Genomic DNA, 14,276 nt, shown 5'->3' with positions numbered 1-14,276 from the left:
ATAAAATTTAATTTTGCGGAATTTTCCTTTTTCGTGGTAACCTCTATGGAATAAAAACAATCTAAAAGGTACTAGTCACAACAGTGTAATGGAAAAAAAGAAGGTTTCACCTTAGTCAAAAAAGGACAGTTGTGACCCTCGAGAAGGTTTCACATTCTTAAAAAAAAAAACAGTTGAGGCCCCCGAGAAGGTTTCACATTCTTAAAAAAAGACATTTGGGACCACCGAGAAGGTTTCACATTAAAAAAAAATAGTTGGGACCCTCGAGAAGCTTTCACATTTTTAAAAAAGCATTTAGCGCCCCTGAGAAGATTTTACATTTTTAAAAATGACAGTTGGAAACCCCGAGAACGTTTCACATTCTTAAAAAAGACATTTGGCGTCCGCGAGAAGGTTTTGCATTTTTAAGAAAGACAGTTGGAACTTCCTAAAAGGTTTCACATTTTTAAAAATAAGACATTGGGGCCCCCGAGAAGGTTTTACATTAAAAAACAAACAGTTGGGACCCCCGAGAAGGTTACACAATAAAAAAAGACACATTTGGTGCTGAGAAGGTTCTAAATTTTTAATAAAAGACACCTGGGCCCCCGAGAAGGTTTCATAATCTTAAAAAGACATTGGCACCCCCGAGAAGGATTTACATTTTTAAATAAAGAGGGGCGTTTTGTTTTTGCAAAAATTTGGACGGTTAGGGAAAAATTCAAAGCGGATTCGTACACCACAGTTTTAGGACTATATTGTTGTATAACAGTTAAATCAAATAAACATAGAATTCTTTGAAATAACGTCATCAAATTGTTGGTGGGGATGATTGGTTAGCACTTAGCCATCTACATGATATTTCAAATATACATATAAAATTTGACAACAATCGGTCCAGCAGTTTCGGAGATTACGTGTCTAATAAAATTTGATGCAGATAGACAGACAGACGAAAACTAGAGACTAGTTTTTGCCTACTCTAGGGGTCCTAAAACGTCGAGAAAATATAAAAGTGACCATTCGTCCGATGGACTCGTTTACTATCCTTCCTTACCTTACGCTTGGGAAGTAATAACAGTTTACATTTGGTGAAATTTTTACATCACGTATTTTTAAAAATCAAAATCTTAATTATTATTTATCAATGGAAATATTGGAACGTCGTTTTCACCACTGTTTTCAGCCTTCATAAATTTTATTTATAACATTGTCGACTTTTTTGGCGGAAATGAGATAGACTGAAAATAGATTGAACTTTCTATTTTCTCTCATCGGAAAAAATCTTGAGGGCTCCTAGCAGCATTTTTTTTTTTTTAAGAATATGGAAGAATTTTAGATGTAGTAAATTTGAAATCAATTTTTAATAAAGTCAACAGACGACAGACTAAAAAAAAAATATATTTGCGTGTTTTCCAAACTGTAAAATGTGAAGAAACATTAAATTAGTCGATATTTATGATAATACCATTCTCGCAATAATTTGTTTTGTTTTTAAATTAGGCTCAATAAGTAAAAATTGCCCCTAGTTATTAAAGTACGTTTAACAAAGCAAAAAAGTATAGTAAATAACACATATATTGTCAACAATACATAAAGACAGGGGTGATAATAACAGTAAAAACCTTTTTAAGCTAACTAAAATTAAAAATTGAGAATTATTATCTCATTTTTGTTTTACAAATCTATAATTTCATGTTTCCTTAACTTATATCTATTCCATCTATCTGTTGTCTGCGTGTTGGCGATTTTATGGGACTAAAATAATTTCACGAGGTGTACTTTATTATTGCCGTATAAATGGTACAAATCAAACTTTTTCTTGTTGGATAAAAATTTAATTACGTCATCTCAGAGTTTTGCTAAGTACATATTGCTTTTAATTTAGAATGTAACAGGCTCTCTTATCTGGCCTAACGGATACGGGCAGCCGAAGAAAACATTGATTTAATAATTGTAAAATATCAAATAGAACTTATTTTGCAATATGTTATGATTATATTGTTTTATGAGGAGTTGGTTCACTAATACCCTATTAGTTTTTAACTTGGTTGAGGAACGGGCCATAGTTACATTGTAAATTGTAAATTAATAAAAAACCTTAATTTTGTTGGAGAGTAATCACAAATCTCATGTGACAATATACTAAAGCTACCTATTCACTTGAAAGTAGCCTTAGAGTAGCTTTCGAGAGCTGTTCTCCCAAGTCACACATGGGTGAAAACGATTCTAGAAGAGTTCCGTTGATCTCCGGCGAGAGATTCTCACAATACGAACAAATTTCAATGTGGGACAGTGCTCTCCGAGAATAAACAGTCCATGATGACAAAGTTTCGATGGTCAAAAAATAAAACTGCGAAACTAATTGTAAGTTAAAAGAAAACTCTGTTCTTTTCGATCCTGGAGACATTCGGTAAAGCAGTTGTGGCCAACATTAATTAATATCTCTGTCCTATTTGTTGAAAGAAAAATTAACAAAAAACCTATAAATTGGTAAATTCTTTCGGGACTAAAAGCAATTCGTTTCACAGATTTATGATACAATGGAAGTCGTCGGGAAATAGAACAGCCAGATTATTTTAGTACGGGATTAAAGATTGCAGAAAGAAATAAATTATTTTTTTTTATAATTCTTAATAACGCTTTTAAATTAATGTGTATTTAATAATAAAGTATTATATACAAAAAATGTATTGCTTACTTCGTATTCGAAAATTAATTTTTATATTTATATTGGGTGTTTTTCCACAAATGCTTAAAAATAGTTTATGCCTGTCCTGATTGAAAGCGTATTACGGACATGTTATTTTATGATTAATTGTGCACACTCAGCAATTGGAATTTAGATAAATTTAAAAACAATTTTCCCAGTATTAATAATTTTATCATATTTCTTGAAAAAGGATTAACAAAAAGCTCATAAAATCATAAATGATTTGTCTTTCTAGTAAACGTGGCTTCTTTCCCTTTCAAGAAAGTGTAGCTGTGTAGTGGACACGGTTCTGAGAGTATTGTCTGGTAATAACCTCATTATAGCTCTTTAAAAACTATCGGAGAGTAAAAGTTGCCGAAATATCCTCTCCAGCGGCCAATTGCTTGCGAGTAACTATCGAGAGTTCTCGCAATAGTTTATTCTGAATTGGACATAACAAAGCATAACAAAGGTAGAGGAAAAAATTGAATATACGTACATATGTGTAAAGTCTAAGTTCAACTTATGTTTTCAAAATTATCTACTTTTTGAAATTCCATAATTAACAAAACAAATTTGTTAATTAGAAATTATATATTTCAAAAGAAAGTGCCCCCATCTTCAGGTTAAATATATTCAAAATTTTAAGTAACCCAATTGCAGAAATACGAAAATTTGATCTTCACTAAGATCAAATTCGGTAATTGTGTTCGTCATTTTAAATGCAAGCTCACAATTTTGTCTGCACACATAAAATTGTGAACAGGATTACGTGAGGTTGTAACTAATTTTTCTAGAGACAAGGTCAAGATGTGTGTGGAAAACGAGTCCAGAGAAAGAAAACTTGATAAATTTCAAAACCCATTCAGATTTTTTTTATTATCAAAAGCTACTAGTTTTTAAACATATTGTTACGAAATACACCCTTACGCCGCCCCAGTACGACGCCTATGGCGGTCGAGAGCCTTCTGGACGTACGCACGGCGCTGATGGGTGAATCATCGCTGTTGACGGCCGAGAGGCGGGCGCATAAAGACAGGTCTGGAGCGTCTCGAAGCGGCGTCCAGGGGAGTCTCGAAGCGGAGTCGCGATGGATGTTCGTGAAGGATCTCGATCAGAGACTATGGGTTTAAATAGAGGCGACCGTAGGTAATGGATTCATTCATCCAGTGAAGACAGTCGAGAGCGCCGGAATAATTTCTGTACATATTCGTCGCAATAGATAGTGTTGTAATTCGACCTGAAGAAATAAATTTTTTGAGTTTTACCAACACCCGATTTATTATTCGTCCGTCAATCGTAACACTGGTGTCAGAAGTGGGATTAATTGTGAAATAAATCGGGATTCGAATTTGGTTGGTGCTACTAGGGGAGACCGGAACAAAGTGAACTTTCGAGAAAATTCTCTCCCGCGGTAAGAGTGGAATAACGGAATTAGACTTTCATCACCTGACATTGGCTTCGAGAATTGACATCTGTCAAGGCTCTAGAAGTTTCTAGAAGAAAATTTTATGCCGACTACCACAAGAGCGCAAACAGCCAACATGGAGGAACAACTGACAAAAATGATGAAAATGTTGAGCGAAAATCAAAGAATAATGGAAGAAAGTAGAAAAGAAGATCGAAGAATAATGGAAGAAAATAGAAAAGAAGATCGCAGAATAATGGAAGAAAATCAAAGAATAATGGAAGAAAGTAGAAAAGAAGATCGAAGAATAATGGAAGAAAATAGAAAAGAAGATCGCAGAATAATGGAAGAAAATCAAAGAATAATGGAAGAAAATTTAAAAGCTATGCAAACTACACTTTTGAACAGCCGAAGCGAAATCCTCCAAGTCGTGCGAAATGAAGTGGACGAGGTGAGAAATGAAATGGAAAACAAGATCAAGGAGCTCGAAGAAAGGTTGCAAACACCACGACCTACAATTGCGACCCCTGCAGAATTCAGTCCGGTGAGAGTTCAACCCCCTATTTTCGATGGGCAGACGTCGTGGACTACTTATAAGAAGCAATTTGAAGCTGCGGCCTTGTCGAATAGCTGGAATGACCAACAGAAAGCGACCGCTTTGGTAGTAGCACTACGAGGTGCGGCCCTGGAGATTCTACAGACATTATCAGAAGAGAACCAGAAGGACTATACCGCTTTGACGACCGCCCTCGAACTCAGATTTGGAGATGAACACCTCCGGCAAGTTTTCGTAGCGCAGCTTAAATCTAGGATTCAGAAGAGTAGTGAATCTCTTCAGGAGTTTGCGGCTGATGTTAAACGTTTGGTACACCTCGCCTATCCTGAAGCTCCGCAAGACTTCCAAGACAGACTGGCAGCAGAAACCTTCGTAAACGGCGTAAGAGATAGTGAGGTAAGAAGAGTCCTGCAAATCTCCGGGTTCAAGAAACCATCCGAGGCGCTGATTCGAGCGTTAGAAGTGGACGCCGCATACAACAGCTCACCTCGTTCCAACGTTAAGATACGAGGCATTGGGGTTGAGGGCGAAGTAAACCCTATTCAAGAGAGTCTCGACAAAATGAGCGAGAACTTTGAGAAACTCGCCCGCGAAATAATTGCCGAAATCAAGACGGGCAGTTCTAGACAACATGGAGGGCGCCTAGAATGTTACAGGTGTGGGCGTCAAGGGCATGTTAGGAGGGATTGCCGTGTTAGATCGCCAGGGCCGATGAGGAGATCGCAGCCGCGACCTCGTCTACATCAGGAGCAGGAAAACTAAAGGCAGTCGGTACCTCGGGGCGCGTACTGGCTGCTAAAAGAGAAGCCCCAACAACTGTAATGGTTAGAAGTATCGCGGGGAGCGTCGACAGTCCGACAATCAGCGGAAAAATCAATGGACGGGAATCAAAGATCATCATCGACACAGGAGCCGAAGTGTCCCTTGCACGCAGATCCAGGTTACAAAATTGCCAAATTAAATCAGTATATACCGCCACGAATGTAAAGACGGTGACAGGAGAAACAACACCGGTTCTGGGTACAGCGGTGGTGAATGTAGAGCTCGGTCGACTCCGAATAAGGCATGAAGTTCTGGTGGCGGAAATCGCTGACGATTTCATTCTGGGTATGGACCTAATCAGCCGGTATGGTTTAATGATCGACCCAGAACAGAAAATTCTGCGTTTTGGAGCCGAAGAATTTGTGCTGGGACGTCCGAATGTGGAAGCTGCAACGGTCAGACTAGTGGTCTGTCAGACAACGAAGGTAGATGGTAATGCAGAAGTCATCGTTCCCGCCAGAGTAGAGACAAACCCCGGATACAGTTTGGGGATGGTGCAGCCGGCAAGTGACTCGACCCACAAGCTCCTGATCGCGAGCACCCTAATCAAAACCGATCGTGACATACCCTTACGTGTGGCAAACGTGTTTCCCAATGCAGTCAATATTAGAAAAGGGGAGATTATCGGAATGTGTGAGCCAGTCGCCCGAGTATTGAACTGCGAGGAAGAAGACGTTGAGAATGAGTCTAAGGAAGGGGATACCAAAGGCTTGGAGGTCAACTGGGACCAGCTGTCTGCTCGTGAGAGAAAACTGGCCAAAGGACTCATTCGTAGGCACCGTAATGTCTTCGCCTCAGAGGAGGAACCATTCGGGAAGACCAACATCGTAGAACACCGAATAAACACTGGTGACACGCAACCGATCCGTCAGGCTCCTCGAAGACTACCCCTAGCCAAACAAGAAGAAGCTACAAGACTCGTGGACAACATGTTGAGAGATGGGGTAATTGAAGAATCCAACAGCGCGTGGTCATCTCCAGTAGTCTTGGTTACCAAGAAGGACGGGACTACCCGATTTTGCGTCGATTACAGGAAACTGAACGACGTCACGAAGAAAGACAGTTACCCCCTTCCTCGAATAGACGATACCTTGACGACCTTATCCGGCTCGGCGTGGTTTTCGACCTTGGACTTGAAGAGTGGCTACTGGCAAGTAGGCTTGCACCCGGACGACAAAGAAAAGACTGCGTTCTCCACCGGAAGTGGCCTCTATCACTTCACCGTTATGCCCTTCGGATTATGTAATGCGCCAGCAACATTCGAGCGGCTGATGGAGATGGTGCTGAAAGGATTGACATGGAAGACCTGTCTGGTATACCTCGACGACGTCATGATTATGGGCAAAACGTTTGACGACCATCTGAAGAATCTCGAGGAGGTGCTGGAACGAATGGAGAAGGCTCGTTTGAAACTAAATCCCAAGAAATGCTCGCTCTTCCAGAAAAGAGTCGAATTCCTGGGCCATATCGTGTCGGAGAAAGGAATAGAAACCAACCCGACGAAAGTTCTTGCTATCCGGGATTGGCCCATACCAAGAGACAAGCATGAACTACGAAGCTTCTTGGGACTCTGCACATATTACCGACGATTTGTGGAAGGGTATGCCGACATCGCAGCACCGTTACACCAACTGACGGAGCAGAAGGCGACTTTCAAGTGGAGCAGTACATGTGCGATGGCCTTTAAGAGACTGAAGACGGCTTTGTGCACCAGCCCCATTTTGGCTTACCCCAGGGACAAAGGAATGTTCGTCCTCGATACCGATGCGAGTAACTCGGGAATTGGGGCCGTATTGTCGCAGATACAAGATGGGGAGGAAAGGGTTATCGAATATTTTAGCAAATTACATTCCAAACCAGAGAGAAATTACTGTGCCACAAGGAAGGAACTGCTAGCCATTGTCAAAGCCGTCAACCACTTCCACAAGTATCTATACGGACAGGAGTTTCTGATTAGAACCGACCACGCTGCCCTCTCGTGGCTACTGCGGATAAAGAATCCCGAGGGCCAAGTAGCGCGTTGGCTGGAAAGACTACAGCAGTACCACTTTAGGATCAAACACCGAGCGGGTCGACTTCACAACAACGCTGACGCTTTGTCAAGGCGTCCGTGTGGAGAGTGCAAGCACTGCGACAGGATCGACGCGGAAGAAGGGAACCTGCCCGTTCGTCGGACAATTTTTGAGCAAGATGAAGAATGGACAACGGCGCGGTTAAAGCGTGAGCAAGAAGCAGACGACATAATCGGACCAATACTAAAGTGGAAGGAGGAAGGAGTCGAACGACCCGGCTGGGCAGAATTGTCCGACCAATCCCCCAGTTTGAAGGCATTATGGGCCCAATGGGATTCCTTGGTCATGGAAAATGGGCTCTTGAAGCGAAAGTGGGAGAGTCCTGATGGGCGTACCTCTAAGACGATGCTGGTCCTCCCCAAGGTAAAGGTTTCCAAGGTCTTAGAGGAAGTTCATGCCGGAACATCTGGAGCCCACTTCGGAGTGAACAAAACTTTGTCGAAAATCCAGGAGAGGTTTTATTGGGTAGGTCATCGTGACGATGTCGAAAGTTGGTGTCGCAAGTGTACGACGTGTGCGGCCAGCCAAGGTCCTCATACCAGGGCGAGGGGAAAGATGAAGAAATATAATGTTGGGGCACCTTTCGAAAGAATCGCCATCGATGTGGCCGGTCCGTTCCCTGTAACAAACGACGGCAACAAGTTTATCCTGGTGGCTAGCGACTACTTCAGCAAGTGGCCAGATGCCTATGCCATTCCAAATCAGGAAGCCGTCACGGTCGCGAAAGTACTGGTTGACAATTGGATCAGTAGGTTTGGCGTCCCCTTGGAACTTCACTCAGACCAGGGACGCAATTTCGAATCCAACGTCTTCCAAAGAGTGATGCAGCTACTGGGAATACGTAAGACAAGGACAACGCCACTACACCCACAGTCCGACGGCATGGTGGAAAGGTTCAATCGGACTATGGAGCAACACCTTTCGAAAGTGGTAGAAGAGCACCAAAGGGATTGGGACCAGCACCTTCCACTATTCCTGCTGGCCTACCGCGCAGCTATCCACGACACCACGGGCCAAACACCTGCTCACGTTGTATTTGGGAAGGAACTGCGGCTGCCCTGTGACCTAGTCTTTGGATTGCCATCCGAAGAACCAATGGAAGTACGTGACTACGTGGACGAACTGAAAGAGAAGTTGGTCAACGTGCATGAACTAGTGAGGGGCCGGATCAAGATTGCCAGTGACCGAATGAAGACCCGTTATGATGTGAAGGCCAACTGTGGCGGATTCCAGGAAGATGACTTAGTGTGGCTGTATAACCCCCGACGGAAGAAGGGACGTTGCCCAAAACTGGCTCCTGACTGGGAAGGTCCATACACTATCGTCACTAGAATAAATGACGTAGTTTATCGGATCCAACGTGGACCAAAGACGAAGATGAAGATCGTTCATCTCGATCGACTAAAACGGTACGAAGGAAACAACGAAGACGCTTCCGATCGGGACGATCGGATTTGAAGAGGGGGGCAGTGTTACGAAATACACCCTTACGCCGCCCCAGTACGACGCCTATGGCGGTCGAGAGCCTTCTGGACGTACGCACGGCGCTGATGGGTGAATCATCGCTGTTGACGGCCGAGAGGCGGGCGCATAAAGACAGGTCTGGAGCGTCTCGAAGCGGCGTCCAGGGGAGTCTCGAAGCGGAGTCGCGATGGATGTTCGTGAAGGATCTCGATCAGAGACTATGGGTTTAAATAGAGGCGACCGTAGGTAATGGATTCATTCATCCAGTGAAGACAGTCGAGAGCGCCGGAATAATTTCTGTACATATTCGTCGCAATAGATAGTGTTGTAATTCGACCTGAAGAAATAAATTTTTTGAGTTTTACCAACACCCGATTTATTATTCGTCCGTCAATCGTAACAATATGTTTCTCCAGATCTATAGTCTTATGTCGAATCCGATATTCTATGTGAAAATTTCGCAATTATATTTTGCCAATGTTTTTTTTTTTACTAGATATTCTAGCGGTGAGTGTGATAAATTTAATAATATTCAAAGTTTAAAAAACGTGGAATATAATAAATAATTTTAATTGTTCATTGTTTGGCAAAATATCCAACGCTTTTCAAAATATTTCAATTAAAATGTCCATCTCTTGTCGTTTCGAATATAAAATACAATTTAGTTCCATTTTTCTGGTGCTGAAATAGTTCATTCACACAACGAAACAACCCGAGCGAAACCCGTGGTCATTAAACAGATTCAGATGTTGTGTTAAGTGAATCTTGGCATTAAACGGAAAGCCGTTTAATCGGTGCGTTAACCAAAAAAGGAACAATCCGCTCGTTAAATCAGCCCTTTGTTAAAAACTGACCCGTCGGCAGCTTCGGAATTCCGAATCAAATATCCCGGCAGTTTGTCGGATATTCCGGTATGGGGATGGCATTCGCTGACTATGTTACTTAATTAAATCATGGCCCGTCCATTGTCGACTTCTATGATTAAATTTAAATCGTTCCGTAGGCGACCTTTTGACGGTCGAATCAATTCGACGAAAAACGACTGGAACAAAAAATAGAGAATTAACGAACAGAAATGCGGGGATAATTTATTGTTTATGTCTGCGGTATCGCCATGCACCCCTCCGTTTGATATCTCTCTCTTTGCAACGCGGGAACCAATCAAGCTGCAGGGGGACACAAATGTAAAAGTCGTGTTCAATCTTTTTAAGATTCTAGATTTCTTTGAGTGAAACACTCAGTGTGCAACTATACTATTCTCTTTGCTGGTCTCTTGAAAGAAACACCCTGCGTTTTTCCTAGGCGCTGCGCTCTTAGACACTTATACTTCTAATGGAGTTTGCTGTATTGTTGCTTGTGTAACCCTCACCTAGTCATCAATTTTCATTCGTTGTTAGCGTCTTCCAACACACCAAAAACAGGAGATGCTGTCGCCGGGATTTTCCGAGCTTAGATAGATGGAAAAACACAAATTAATAAATAATCAAGGTAGAATTTATAGGGACGTGAAGATGTTTAATTGTAAGATATTAATATGAAATAATTAAAAATATATATCAAGGCATAAAAAATTCAAGATGAATTTTGTAATCCAACTTTTTAATAATAATTGACGCTAAATCGGCATTAATCAAGTAATATTACTTTAATATTATGTAGAATACTGATTAAAGCTACGAAAGAGACAAATTAGACGAAATTTTATTCAAATTTGTTAAACAAGCTTGCGACGGGTGACCTTATAATACATTTTTTTCTTAATTGAAGAAATTTAACGTCTTTATTTTAAAAAATCACCAAAATAAATTTATTATAAACGCCAAGTATCTGATGATTTTTTAAATGTCTAACTAGCGCAGAAATTTAAAAAATCACCCCATAGAATTTTTTTTTTGGTTATTGTGTTAACTTACTCGGATATTATGTTCATTACGTTACAAAGAAAGTAAATTTTCCTAAATAGATAACGATAGCTCCTGTAAAAAAATTGGCATGTGGAAGAACCAATAAAAATTTTGCGGAATTAAATACTCATTAGTTTTCGATCTACCCAACGGTATTTTACGTTAGGTTTTGGTCTAACACATTATTCCACTGCAGATTATTTTTTTTACGTTTGGAGCGAAATCTAAAAGAAGTGGTATCTAATTTCATATTTTTTTCACGTTTCACAATTCATAAAAACATGGTTTCATGTTTTCAGAAATTCCCTCCCCTCTGAAGTACAATCAAACTAATCTAGTTTTTTAGAAAATAAATACAAGTAATACAGTCACATTATAAGAAAAAAAAGTTCCCACTATGGGATCGAACCCCTCGGCCTTGGCGTTATTAATACACACTCCAACCACTTGAGTTAATAAACGATTGATCAAGGTTCCTCATATACAAATTAGTATAAAATGTTCTTATACAATTTTGTTTTTTTTTTTCCGAAAATCTGGACAGCCAGAGTAAAAACTCAAGGTGGATTCATAAACCACAAGTACAGAAGTATGTTATTTTATAAAATTTAAAAAGTATTTACTATGCAAAATTTTGAGGTGACGTCATCAAATTGTTGATTTGGATGATTAGACAAATTTTTGGGTAGCCTTTTACCATCTGCCCAGTATTCCTAAAATATTTACATATTAAAATTTGACAACAATCGGAGTCTATCTGTCTTATAAAAATGGACACAAGCAATAGACAAACTACCGACTGTCATCTTTTTTTAGAAACATAATACTGCGATACAACGAAACTACTCTAAGATTAATTTTAGCTACAAAGTGTTCTGTTTTTAACACACAACTTAGTTTTTTCTTTTAACACCCTATACCGTGTGTGTAGAAAATGGTGGATTAACTGTCCGCTATGCTTTTAACAATCAACTGGTGAGTCTGAGAGAAATAGTAAAAAAAAATGCTTCTCACATTTTGGTGGAGTTATAATCATTTTAAAATTAGTTCTTTTGCTACGTTTAACAACGCCTTCTATTTTCTTAGCGGGTTGCCATTTGCCAAAATCGGTCTTATTTTAGCAAGTACGAAGCCCGCCCACCCGCCCTCTTAGGTGCATGCAGTGTTGCCAATTTTACTTTAATAAAATTACGTTTTCTTCGTAATCTACATCGTAAGAATTTTTTGATTATTTTTTTGGGACCCCCGACACTCCCGTGCATAACGTACTGAAGAGTCAATCCGCCATTTTCCAGACACAGTATATTTTGATTGACCTCTTCCTATTTTGTTTATTTTTGAGATTCCGATGCAACCTTGACACGTTATTCCAATTTTCCTGAAATTTTTAGCATTTGAAGGGTTCACAAAAAAAATCGCAGTAGCGCTATTTTTAAAATCTGTATTATAATATTGTGTGGAGAGATAAATAAAGATACGCGTTTTTTTGTGTTATAAGTAAACTAAAATTTTCATATACAAAGTATTTATAAAAAATTAATTATTACAATCTTCAAATATCGATATTTCATTTTACTTCATCCTATTCTATTTTTGGTCTCTTTCTACTTTATTAATAAGTATTTGCTATATTTAAAATTGATAGTTACTGAGATTCCTACTTTTTTAATAGACATCGCCATATTTGAAGAATGGGAACAAAAAATAGAGTAAGATCCAGTTATAAAATATAGGATGTACTATTTGAAGAAAAACTGAAATCGATATTTGAAAATTGTAACGTTTTTTGAACTTTTGATAAAGAGTCTGTATATTAAAATTGATTTATTTGATACCACAAGGAAACAAATACCTTTATTTATCTTTCTACAAAATACTGTGACATAGATTGTAAAAATAACCCTATTGCGAATGTTTTTGTGAACGCTGCCATTGCCAAAAAAATAACACTAATAGTCCGTCTAGTTAGAAACAAGTCCTATAATATAGTTCTCAAAAAACCGTGCAACTTTCACCTTTGACTTTTTTCTATCTCTTGTGATTAATAAGATGTCGCGCGCTTAGTGACTCACCCTGTATATGAGTACCAGTTAATCAAAACTATCGAAGATACTGAAGTTGATATGATCATTACAGAACACTATCAAAAATGTTGTTGCCGCCTCTAACGTAATCTCAAAAAATTATAAAATATTTTATGCAAAATTAAACCTATTATTTATTTCTAGTAATAGAGCAAAATATTTAATATTCCAAAAAGGATCTAGGCTGCTCGTGTTTCGCTGCTACCACTATGTACTGTATAATTTTTAATATGGGGAGGGGGGTGATTTTTTTCTACTGACACGCGTCATGGTTAACTAGAGCAGAAATTTATAAAATCATACGTTATTATAATATCACATATTGAAAAAAAATCAGAGGCACGAACATCGCACCACTATTTTTTTAATAACTGTGTCTAATTAAAAATCTGATCAAAACAGCTTCCTCCCATTCTATTGTTTTTCCGTATGTCGTAGTGTTTGTCATTGTATTAGGGACAATTGGCACTTCGATGTCAAACTCAATGTAAAGTTATTATTTTGCGTCGTTTATGAACCAAATAAAAATAGTAAGTCCCAGGAGGCTGCCTTGATGAGCAATAACTAAAGAAGTAGCAAAATTATATATATAGTATAATCGTTTCTCTTCGTTATTATTTCTAAAGTTTTCAATTAATTTTCTATTTCTGCGGGTATTTCCTGATTCAATTCATTAGCCCTTTACGTACCGTTTATTAATAAGTGACCTGGAGTTTTTTGGCCTTCTCTGACCCGCCTCTGTTGGTCAAGCAATCATATCTTTCCTTTCCTTTGAAACGTTTTTGAGCGCAACCCAGAATTCATTACTTTAACTCGACAACTCGATAACGTAGCTAACAAAAACATTTACTTTATTAATTAAATTTTATAAAAGCAACACTCAAACGCTATTAATTTATTGAAACGCAAGTAAATCTGATTTTCTTTAATTTCCAACCTAAATTTTATTTGTGATGTGATGAATGAGGGCTAAAGCGAAAAGTCGTTAGAAGTTGCTCCTTATAGCACATCCCGTTAAGAAGCAATTTTCACAACCCATTACCTGTAGGTGCAAAATGTATTTTGCTATAACTTCGACCTCCACCCTTAACAGCCTTCATCACCCGCGTTGGCATTAACATTTTTCTATCGCTCATTAAGAGTCGTGATTAACCCCATGAATAGTTATCGCCGAACCCCGGTAATTTCAGTCTTGAAGTTACGAGGTCGCAAAATATTAATATCGGCCCCCTCTCAAGGTAGAGGCAGCTAATAGCGATAAACATAAAGAGAAGGGAGTTGTAAAGCCCATCTGC

At 39.1% G+C, this 14,276-nt stretch overlaps 1 protein-coding gene across 4 annotated transcripts in view; it reads left to right on the top strand.

Annotated features, from left to right (window-relative positions):
* Positions 1–14,276, top strand: part of LOC135128998 (kinesin-like protein CG14535) — a 445,574-nt gene that overhangs the window by 396,671 nt on the left and 34,627 nt on the right. The window lies entirely within an intron of this gene.

This window comes from Zophobas morio, unplaced genomic scaffold (assembly GCF_036711695.1).
Source record: "Zophobas morio isolate AGI-343-1 ecotype UQ-CSIRO unplaced genomic scaffold, CSIRO_AGI_Zmor_V1 ptg000002l, whole genome shotgun sequence".
In the NCBI taxonomy this organism is placed as follows: Eukaryota; Metazoa; Arthropoda; class Insecta; order Coleoptera; family Tenebrionidae; genus Zophobas; species Zophobas morio.
The sequence above is the reverse complement of the archived record's forward strand: the minus strand, read 5'-3'. Positions and strand labels throughout refer to the sequence as shown.